At 38.7% G+C, this 10,668-nt stretch overlaps 1 pseudogene; it reads right to left on the reverse strand.

Moving 5' to 3' along the window:
• Window positions 1-1,066: 1,066 nt before the first annotated feature.
• LOC132267962 (small nucleolar RNA R71) lies at window positions 1,067-1,165 on the reverse strand (annotated as a pseudogene).
• Between the last annotated feature and the right edge of the window lie 9,503 nt (window positions 1,166-10,668).

The following is a 10,668-nucleotide window of genomic DNA, read 5'->3' on the forward strand; positions in this document are numbered from 1 at the left end:
AGCAAAGGAGCTAAACAAGCAAGGAAAAAGGCTAAAATTAAAAAAAATTTTAAAAAAAAATTTGCTAAGCTAAAAGCTAAAAATTTGGAGTTGAAGTGCTAAAGAACCTTTGTAAGCTTTTTCTTACTCAAACCCTTAGTTAAATCGTCGTCCCGCATGGAGGCTTGTATTTTAATTCTTAGATAAATCGTGAGCCCGCATGGAGGCATTTTATTGTTCTTTGCATATTTTTGAAAGCATGGGAGTATAGGATCATTGCATGTGGAGGAAGTTTGTTGTTGATTGATTTGTTGTGAAGGTGAAGTGTTTGTTCATTGCTTATTGCTTGTTGTGTTGCATTGTGCATGTATGGTCGTAGATCATTGAGACCCACTCTTGTCCCTTTAAATTTTCATATTGAATCCATTGTTCGAAACCCTAGGGGAAGAGGTAGTTTTAGTCAATCCATTTCATCAATGGAAGGACACAATGAGGACCATGTGGAGGACCTTGGTCACATAGACTAACAAGGTATCCTCCACCCCAATGTGCATCATGATAACATGCAAGTTCCATTAGGCATACCAAGGCCATTCGTTCATCCACTACAACAACACGACCAAGTCCCATTGGGAATGCCAAGGCCAATCTATGCTCCACCACCTCCCTTTATTCAAGGCAATCAAGGTGCCCATGTTACACCTCCAATTGCTAATCCTCCCCTTGCTTTAAGAGATCACTATGTGCCTAATGAATATAATGCACCCACATGCATCCAATTGCCACCATTTAGAGCACACCACTATGAGATCAAACCACAAACCATTCAAATGCTTCCTAACTATCATGGACTTCCAAGTGAAGAACATTACAAGCATTTGGATGAGTTTTTTGAAGTATGTTCCACCGTGAAATACACGGACATGCCGGAAGAGGTCTTAAGGCTTAAACTTTTTCTATTCATCCTTAAAGACTAGGCAAAATATTGGTTTAACAATCTTAGGCCTTTTTCAATAACTTCTTGGGCAGAAATGCTACAAGAGTTCTTGAAGAAGTACTATCCGGTTTCTAAGACCAATGCCATGAGAACTTCAATTAGGGAATTTTCACATGGGGATGGGGAAACATTTCATGAGGTATGGGAACACTTTAATGAATTGCTTAGGAAGTGTCCACATCATGACATGCCCAAATGGCAATTAGTTCAATATTTCTTTGAGAGCTTACGGACAATTACAAGGGCATGGTTGATGCTTCCATGGGTGGCTCTTACATTGATAGGCATGAGGATGATGTGTGGCATCTTTATGAGAGCATAAGTGAAAATTCTTTGCATCGTACTTTATCTTCGAAGAATGGTAGAAATTCTAGTGGTAGGAAGAGTATCGGCTTACATCAAGTCGACCACTCAAATGAAATTGCCGCCGAGATGAAATCATTATCTCAAAGATTTGATCAATTTTTGATCAACCAAAACTTGGCGAATCAAGTATCTCACTTCTCTAACCATTCTCATCATGCATCTAATGAGACATGTATGACTTGTTCAAGTGTTTTACATTCTACTTCCAACTGTCTCCATGGACATGTGTAAGGTGAGCATCATGAACAAGTAAATGCAACATTTGTGAATCAAGCGAACAATCCTTATGGCAATCACTACAATCCTAGTTGGAGGAATCACCCGAATTTCTCTTGGAAAAACCAAGGGGAAGGCTCAAACCCTCCCCAAGGCGGTTTTCAAGGGAAATACATTCCACCTCCACTACAAAGCCAAGGTTCTCAAGGTTTTAGATCATCATACCAATCACAAGGAAACTAATTCTCTAATTCTCATTTTCCTAATCAATCATATTCCCAAGGAAATGTTAGAAGTCCCGCTTTTGAAGAGAAAGTTTTGACCGCTTTAGGTACTTTAGAGGCAAACACACAATTGTTTCATTCTCATTCTCAATCCATTGCAAAGCTAGAAACCCAAGTAGGGTAAATAGCTAGTACTTTGAATGCAAGAGAGAAAGGGAAAATGCCTTTGAATGCCCCACCTAAGTAATAATGTGTTGTGGAGACTCATTCCTCAGCGGAAGGTCACACAATAGAGCATGTCAATGCGGTGACTACCTTGAGAAGTGGGAAGATTGTGGACAACCAAGTAGGTATGTCCAATGAAGAAAGTGAACCGGTGCAACCAAAGGTTAACACCCATCCTATTTCATTTCATATTCCTCCTTCATTGCATATGCATGATCTTTCAAATGAGAATGTCTTAAAAAGTGATTTGAAAAGTGATTTTGGAAAGAAAGATTTACAAAATGATTTGAAAACTTCTTGTGTTGAAGAGACTTCAAAGAAAATTTCTGAAAAGGTTTTTGAGCCAAAAGCTTTATTCCCGGATGCCTTAAAATGATCCATTTCAAATGACAAGCAAAAGGCCAAACTAAATGAAATTATGGAAGTGTTTAGGCAAGTGAAGTCAATCTTCCACTTTTGGATGCAATCAAGCAAATTCTGGCTTATGCCAAGTTCTTAAAAGACTTGTGCACCCAAAAAAGGAAGAACAAAAGCCAAGCACCTAGAAAATTGGTCTTAACCGAGCAAGTAAGCTCAATATTGCCGCATAACACTCTTCCAAATTTTAAGGACCCCGGTTCACCTACTACATGCATCATTGGTGATCATATCATTAATCGGGCTCTTTTTGACCTAGGAGCAAGTGTTAATCTTCTTCCATACTAGGTATATGTCAAATTAGGTTTAGGAGACTTGAAACCGACGTCGGTAGTTTTTCAACTTGCCGACTGATCCATCAAAAAGCCTAGGGGTATCATTAAGGATGTCTTGATTAAGATTGATAAATTCTTCTTTCCCGTTGATTTCGTTGTCATTGACACGGAACCAGTCCCAAATCCTAAGAGCTAAATTCCTGTTATCCTTGGCCATCCTTTCTTGGCAACCGCGAATGCCAACATTAATTGCAGGACAGGGATAATGAAGATTTCATTTGGCCACATGAAGGTAAAGTTGAATTTTTTTAATCCAACCCCTAACTCATTTGACAAGCATAAAGAAATGAATGTTATGGAGAAATGTCATGACCTTAAATGTGAAGGAATTGAGTTTTTGTGTGAGACCAAAGTTCCAAAAAGTCCATCTTCAAACTTGAAACCAAAGAAAGTTGTTTCAAAATCTTGTTTTGAAAGGGCGTGGAAGCCCAAAGATTGTTTTGACCAAGGACCGGAAACGTCTTTTGAGCTTAATCCAACAAGTTCCTTAAAGAACCATTTGTTGGGTGGAGTTCAAAGCACTTATCACCCCATTGAGGAGGGGATGCACTACAAGATGTTTGATCCGGGCTGAAAGAGCCCAACGTATTGCTAGGGACGTTAAAGACTAGCAAGACATTTCGTAGGGTGTCAAAACCCTATTCCTCTCTCATTTCTATCTTTAATTTCATTTCTTGTGAAGTTTAGATATTGGCTTTGGGTTCATATGCATTGCTAGGAGCTGTGATTAGGATTGCATGCACTTTTATGTTGAAATTGAGCATTTTGCATAAGTTCGATCGATCTCAAAATGAGTTCGATCGATCGAACTTCCCACCTGCATCAAACCTGCATCCAAATCACTCTCTGTCCAATGGTTTGAACAAAACCTGCATATTTCAGCTCTCTGTCCCATCGTTCGAACTTGTTCCTAGATCGATCTATAGTCCTTCGATCAAACCAACTTCATCTTGGATCGATCTGCAGTTCCAACACTTAGAAAAATTTCCAGCCTGCATCCACTTGCATCCAAAAGCTTCTCTATCTCATCGATCGAACATTTCTTCAATTCTATACATTCTCGATCGATCAAAAGTATTCTGTGATCGATCTTGGGGAGATCGATCTTTGTTCTTTGTTTTTCAATTTTGACTTTGTTTTGACTTTATTTTAAATTTCAAAAATTCCAAAAAATATATATTTTATTATTTAATTTTTATTGTCATTTTTATTTTTATTTTCAAAATAATAATAATAATAATAATAAATAAATAAAAAATAATTTAAATAAATAAATATTTTCCAAAAATTCTAAAAATATTTTTCTTTTTATTTTTACTTTTTCAAAAATCCCAAAAATACTTTGTCACTTAAGAGGAGAGATCGATATTAGTTTGATCGATCTGAGGATTCAGTTCAATCGATCGAACTGGTAAGGGAATGTTTTTTAAAATCGATTTAGGGTCATTCGATCGATTTCACAAGAATCTATCTCAGACCCTCGTTCCCCCTTCGCCACTGCATCCGAACTCTTCTCCATCTCCAGCAAGACTCCGACGAGCATTCCATGCGTCGAATCACTCTCTCTCCTATCGGATCTTGATTTGAATCTCACCCCCTTCGTATCTCCACTTCTCTCTTAATTCTGGTGAGATCCGAACCTCACCTCTTTGATTTAAGCTTAGATTTGATGCATACATGCTTTAAATGTTAGATTTAAGTTGTTGTCATGATGAATAGCTCCATTGATGAATCTTTGAGCTCTTTGTATATATGTGTATATATATGTATATATGTTTTTGTATTTTTCATGATTTTGATTTGATTCTGGAGTTATGGGCTGAACCAAGTGTCCTAATAGGTTGATTTGTTGTGTTGATGGGCCCACGACCATGTTCATGAAGGCCTTGTGCCATCCATGTCACAGATCTGTACTTTTCGAGTTTCATTTCATAATTCGTTCCATCGAAATTTTTATTCGATCGATTTGTCACAGATCGTTCTCACTTATTCTTGATCAATCGAACTTCACAGATTTGCTTCACACATGTCACACACCATCTCTTATGTTTCATGCTATCTCATACATGCCCAATGCTTTTGTTTTCCACATTAGATGCATTCCATACTTATATTGTCTAGCATACTTCACATCATGTCACTCAATTCTTGTCACTTGCATAGATTCATGTTCTTTATCTATGTTATCTATCTTATTTGACATACATGATTCTAGAAATTGTATTTTAATTCTTTATCCTGGCACTGACTCCCATTTTGCAAGTTTTGCTTTTATTTTGCAAGGGTAGGCCGAGTTTTGATGACGAGGCCGATCCATCTCATGCCTAGGAGCCCACTCCACCTCAGTCTCCCTTATCTGACAGCAGATTGCACTCTTCTGCTAAGGCATCTACTTCACAGGCTCACGCTGAGGCTGAGCACATACCATCTCCACCACCACAGCTAGCTCAGCCAGCCCAGCAGCTAGACCGACCGTTATATAGATACTCACGTCTTTCAGTGGCGCACGAGTCAGTCTTCGATGCAGACTTCTTTTCCCGATCAGTACTCACCCGATCAACATATGATGATATATTCCGAAGGCACATCTTAGCTATTCTTGCCCCTGTCTCATACCCAGTGTACCCGAGGTTGGTCCGGATGTTCTTCCAGAACCTCCGGCCTGCCCCGCGTAATACGGCGGAGCTGAGGACCACCATTGATGGCCATCCTATCTCTATTACAGTGGATACATTATCCAGATTTTGCCACTGTCCACATGTCTACCCCCCCAGAGCTACAGGACACATATCCCACTCTCTACAGGCCCACATATGTAGACATGGCCGTTTTACTCATAGGTCACTATGCCGGTGGCGAGACCTATGCCACCCGGACCTATCTTCCAGATGACCTGTGGTTTTTCGACTCTGTTTTGTTCTGTAACATCTTCATGGCCGGCTACAAGACACAGAGGCACGACGACTATCTGACAACTCTGTACGCATTCTATACAGGGCATTGGCTATCTATCCCAGCACTTATCTGGAGCGTCATGATGAAGCTGTATGTCGACCACATCAACAAGGCCAAGCCCAAAAGGGCTAAGTATCTCCCATTTGGCCACCTCATCACCCAGATTCTACGAGACCAGCACTATCCCTTCAGCCACAGGAGCAGACTGAGTCTTGGGCCTGCTCTTTCAAGAAGAAAGATTGGGATAAGAGCTACAACGCTCTTATCAAGAGTCTGCGGGATGATGCTGTAGAGGCAGCTGAGGATCTAGAGGCAGAGGAGCAGGTAGCAGCAGCAGCAGGCCCGGCAGCGGACGATATACCAGTCGATTCGGCTGCCGTACACATGGACATTAATTTAGAGCAGCCTACAGAGGACACAAAGCAGCATTCTCCAGTTGGGTCACCCGTTCACGATGAGGAGCAGGCTCAGGATCATCATTCTCCCACTCCAGCGGCACCTGAGGCTCCTGCTCACATACCCAACTTCGGAGAGTGACTTCAGACTCTGGAAGACGCCGTGGGATCTATCCGCGCAGAGACTGTCTCTATTAGAGCTGACATTGCTTCCCTTCGCACGGATGTCATGACCGCATTCAGAGATCTATTCAGAGACATCCGCGGAGCGCGACCTGCCCGTCCTACTTCTTCTTCATGATTTCTATATTTTCTTATTCCTCTCATATATCTGTGATAGCTGTATATTTTTGATACTGTTGTATTATTTTTGCAGCCGTGTTTATCGGCTTTGATATTGAATGTACTATACTTTATTTTTGGTTTATATATGCTTTCTTTATGGATGTCCTATTTTCATATTCTTATATCTATCTATTTGACTCCATCAGATGCATCCCAATGACATCAGTGAGAGAGAGTCCTGCTCAAAATTTTCAGGACCACCCTTATACCTCTCTCTATTTTTAGTTGCTATCCCATTTACACTTTCATGTCCACTGTGCACTGTGATTATCCCTTTTGTTGTCTGATGAGTTTTATCCAAGTGCCAATATTTCAGGACCACAGTTAATCCCAAGTTTGGGGGGGCTATGCCACCCACTTTGGATACTTCTGTCCCAGCCATTCTTTGCCCTAGTTGCACTGGTATACTCTTTCCCTTTTGTTCTCTTTGCACATTGAGGACATTATGGCATTTAAGTTTGGGAGTAATGGTACTTTGCAGTGTTTGTTTTTAAATTCAAAATTTTGAGCATGACTTGTGTATTTGTGAATTTTCTATGATTGGTCCATAACTAGCTATGATTTTGATCTTCTGAGGACTATATTGCTTAAAATTTAAAAATTGCTTGACTTGAGAGTTCAATACTCCTTGTATGCCTTGTGGATGCCATGTAGGAGTAAATTTTTTGAAAGATTGATATCATGCCTGCACTTGTGGTCTACATCATTATGATTTTGCGATTGTTTTGAGATTCACTCTAGTATTCTACACTAGCACATGTGCATGCTAGCATTCATTTGTGGGGTACATGCTTTGTTGATGATTGAATTGGTTAGATCCCAATTGAGCTAGTAGTGCATTGAAAGCTTTCATTTTGATAAAAGTGGATAACAATCCCTTTTCACTAAGTAACCGGGATTCTAGCCTTATCAAGTACTGAACTTCTCACGCCGAAAGGTGGAGGGCCTAAACTCCAGGTTAATTATTGAACTTCCCAAAAAAATAAAAAAATGAAAAAAAATAAAAATAAAATAAAAGTGAGGACTTCTCCCAAAAGATGAGAAGTGGGAAATGATTAGATGGAGGTTGTATTGATTTGTAGCCTAGTTGATTTAAGCTTGTAAGTCCTTAGGGGTGTTTGAACACCTAGTGCCCTAAAGCTGTCTGGTTTTGGAGTTATTGACCTAACGCTCGACCTTATAGATCGCTAGAAAGCTTAATAGATCACTACATTGCACCATGCTTCCATCTTTGATCCTAAAAAAAAAAAAAAATCGAGTGAAAAGAATAAGCGCTCCTAGAACAATAAAGCTTTAATAAAATGTCCACTTTTTGTCTTGATGATCGGTACTAGATTTGTGTGCTAGTTTGAGGGTAAGGATGTGATCATTTCTTTAGTTGGCCAAGATAGCAACATACTTGGTGCCGGTCCACTCAAAAAGGATTCTAGAGTTGTTTTGATTTACATGATTATTTTCTTGATGTGTGGAGGACCATACTTGCTTACTTGATGTTAAAATTTTGGGAGATTGCTTGGAAATGGTTGAAAAATTGTATACTTAAGGTAGTTTTCTCCCAATGCTTGTTTGCAATATTGGTGCCTCTTTTGAAAAAATGAGCTTAATGTTTGTGGGTATCATTTCTGGAAACCCTCACGAGACTTCACTCGTCCACTAGGGGTAACTTAGGGGTTTAAAAGGCTTGTTGCATATGCTAAATATAATCGTGTTCCCTACGAAAGTGGCTTTATCCATTTATTGCTTTCTAGTTCATAGTTGTATAGTTGTTCATTTCACTCTTTACTTTCTAGTTCATTGCTAGGGACTAACAATATTTAAGTTTGGAGGTGTGATGAGTGCTGAAAAGTGCGTATTTAAACCCCCCAAGCTTAGGTATTCTAGAACCATTATCTATCTTATTTTCCCGTTTTGTATTGATTTCATGTTATTTCCATTTTCAGGTACTTATCCCCAAAATAAGCTAACTCAGTTAAGTAAGAGCATAATTAAAGCAATTCTGGGATGAATCAAAGAAAGGAGCAAAATAGAGCAAAAGGAAACAAAAGGTGAAATTTTAGCAACTTCGATCGATCTCAAGAGAAGTTCAATCGATCCAACTTTCATCGATCTCAACACTTCAAGATAGATCCAGGCCATGATGTCATTTTCAGAGATCCCAAAAGTTCGATCGATCCAACATCATTCTCTGATCGATCGAACTTTCTTGTTCATATCCACATGCCAGATCATATCCAGCTGTACCACCCTACCAACCATTTTTGTCCTTTTCCCAAAAATATCTTCAAAATATCTCAGATTTGCTTTTATCCAAAAAGGCGCCACCATTGAGGATCGAACCAGCTTCAATTCGATAGATCTCAGCCAAGTTCGATCGATCTCACCATAAGTTCGATCGATTGAACTTCCCAAATACCGATAAAATTCCAAATTCCAGCTCATTAAAAGTTGTCTCATATCCAATCATTAGAGGATTATTGGTATACGAGCCCAGTTCATTTGGGGTGATTTTTGACCATCTTATATAAGGAATATGAGCCACTTTTTGGAAAGACTTGGAGACTTTATACTTTTATACTGAGAGAGGAAGTAAAGGAGAGAAGGAGGCTAGAGACACCATTGGAGGCTCTTCATCAAACAAGGAGCAGATTTCTTCCATGGAGCTTGCACTTGAGGGTTGGAGGACATCATCCATGAATGGCTAGACATCCTTTTGGGGCTAGAGTTAGCCCTAAGCATGCTTTCTAATTCTTGATTTATGTATTTTTGAGGGGATTTGTATTGTGATACATGTTTTGACACTCTTATATATATAGATCTTGTTTATTCAATGATTTATATGGTTTAATGCTTCCAATTGATCATTTCATTCTATCCATATGTCTATATATGCTAGAATAGATGTTCATGTGTTTGTCTCTATTTCTTGTGTTGTTGATGCATGTTTATGTGTATTAATGCTATAGATCTAGAGATTGTCAAGACGTAGTGCTTAATGGAATGTTCTTGTGGTTTATTTGATGGTTCATACTAATTTCTTGATGGATTGTATCACTCCCTTAGTTTAATTAGTTTAATTTCATGTCATTAGCTTAATTGTAGTGTAGTTGTAGTTTAGATGTTGAATGGGAGGATAATACATGCTTGTTGTTTGATGTTCCATACTTATGAAAGCAAGTAACATATATCTCTAACCTTGTGATGTGTTTGGTGTTGAGCTTAAAGAAGGGATTAATGCTTTAATTTGATATGTTGTGCTATCCACCATGTTGCTTAGACAATATATGCTTAATTTTTCATCCATGCTTATTAAAACAACCACACACACACTCTTTGTTGCAATATATGTTTTTCCCCTCATTAATCATTCATTAAGGGTGTAGAAAAGTATACTTAGTGGTGATCTCTAAACCCCAAGATCTCTCTCTCTCTTTTATTCTCCGTATTGCATTATTGTTTACTTTAGTTTAAATTGCATCTTAGTGTAATTCAACCACCAACCACTATTTTGATCACTCGACTTGCTAACCCTAATTTTGATTCCTCAACCTAGTATGACCCACAATACCTTAGGATGATCCCTACTTGCCCTAGCTATATTTTTAGTAAAAGGTAGTAGTGGCAATTCTAAATGTAAAACTTAGCCACATTCATCATAGCTCTACACCGCTATATCTTTTGGCGGTGTGCACAAACTTTGTGGATTCGGGAGTGACGACCCAGAATCTAACACCATCTCCCAACCAACCAACATAAATTACAAAACTTCCATAATCTAACCACTTAACTTGCAATCATTGAATATTTTTATTATCAATTATAAGAAATTTAATTTAATTTGATAGGTGTAACGGGTAGTTTAGTTGAAGAAAGGAATTTGTGGTCAAATTATAGTTTAATCAGGTTAAACAATATGTGTTTTGAGAAAAATATTTTACTTATATAAAAAAAATGATTTTAACAACAAATTGAAATTTACTTCAGTATATAAAATAAAAGACTTCTAATGTTTTCACCTAAGAAGCACTGACACTTGTATTTGACTTAAGGTTCCGGTGTCGGACAGGTGTCCAACACGGACACGCGTATCCAAGGCTCGGACATGTATTCGACAACTTGAATCCGTGTCGCAATTTTTTATTATTAAAAATTGCAACAGACACGGCTGTGGACACGCCGGGACACGGCTGAAGACACGACGGTCTGTTGATCAGAGA

Source organism: Cornus florida, unplaced genomic scaffold (assembly GCF_030987335.1).
Source record: "Cornus florida cultivar Cherokee Brave unplaced genomic scaffold, ASM3098733v1 CherokeeBrave_3.0.0_Hap2_Chr07, whole genome shotgun sequence".
Taxonomy (NCBI): domain Eukaryota; kingdom Viridiplantae; phylum Streptophyta; class Magnoliopsida; order Cornales; family Cornaceae; genus Cornus; species Cornus florida.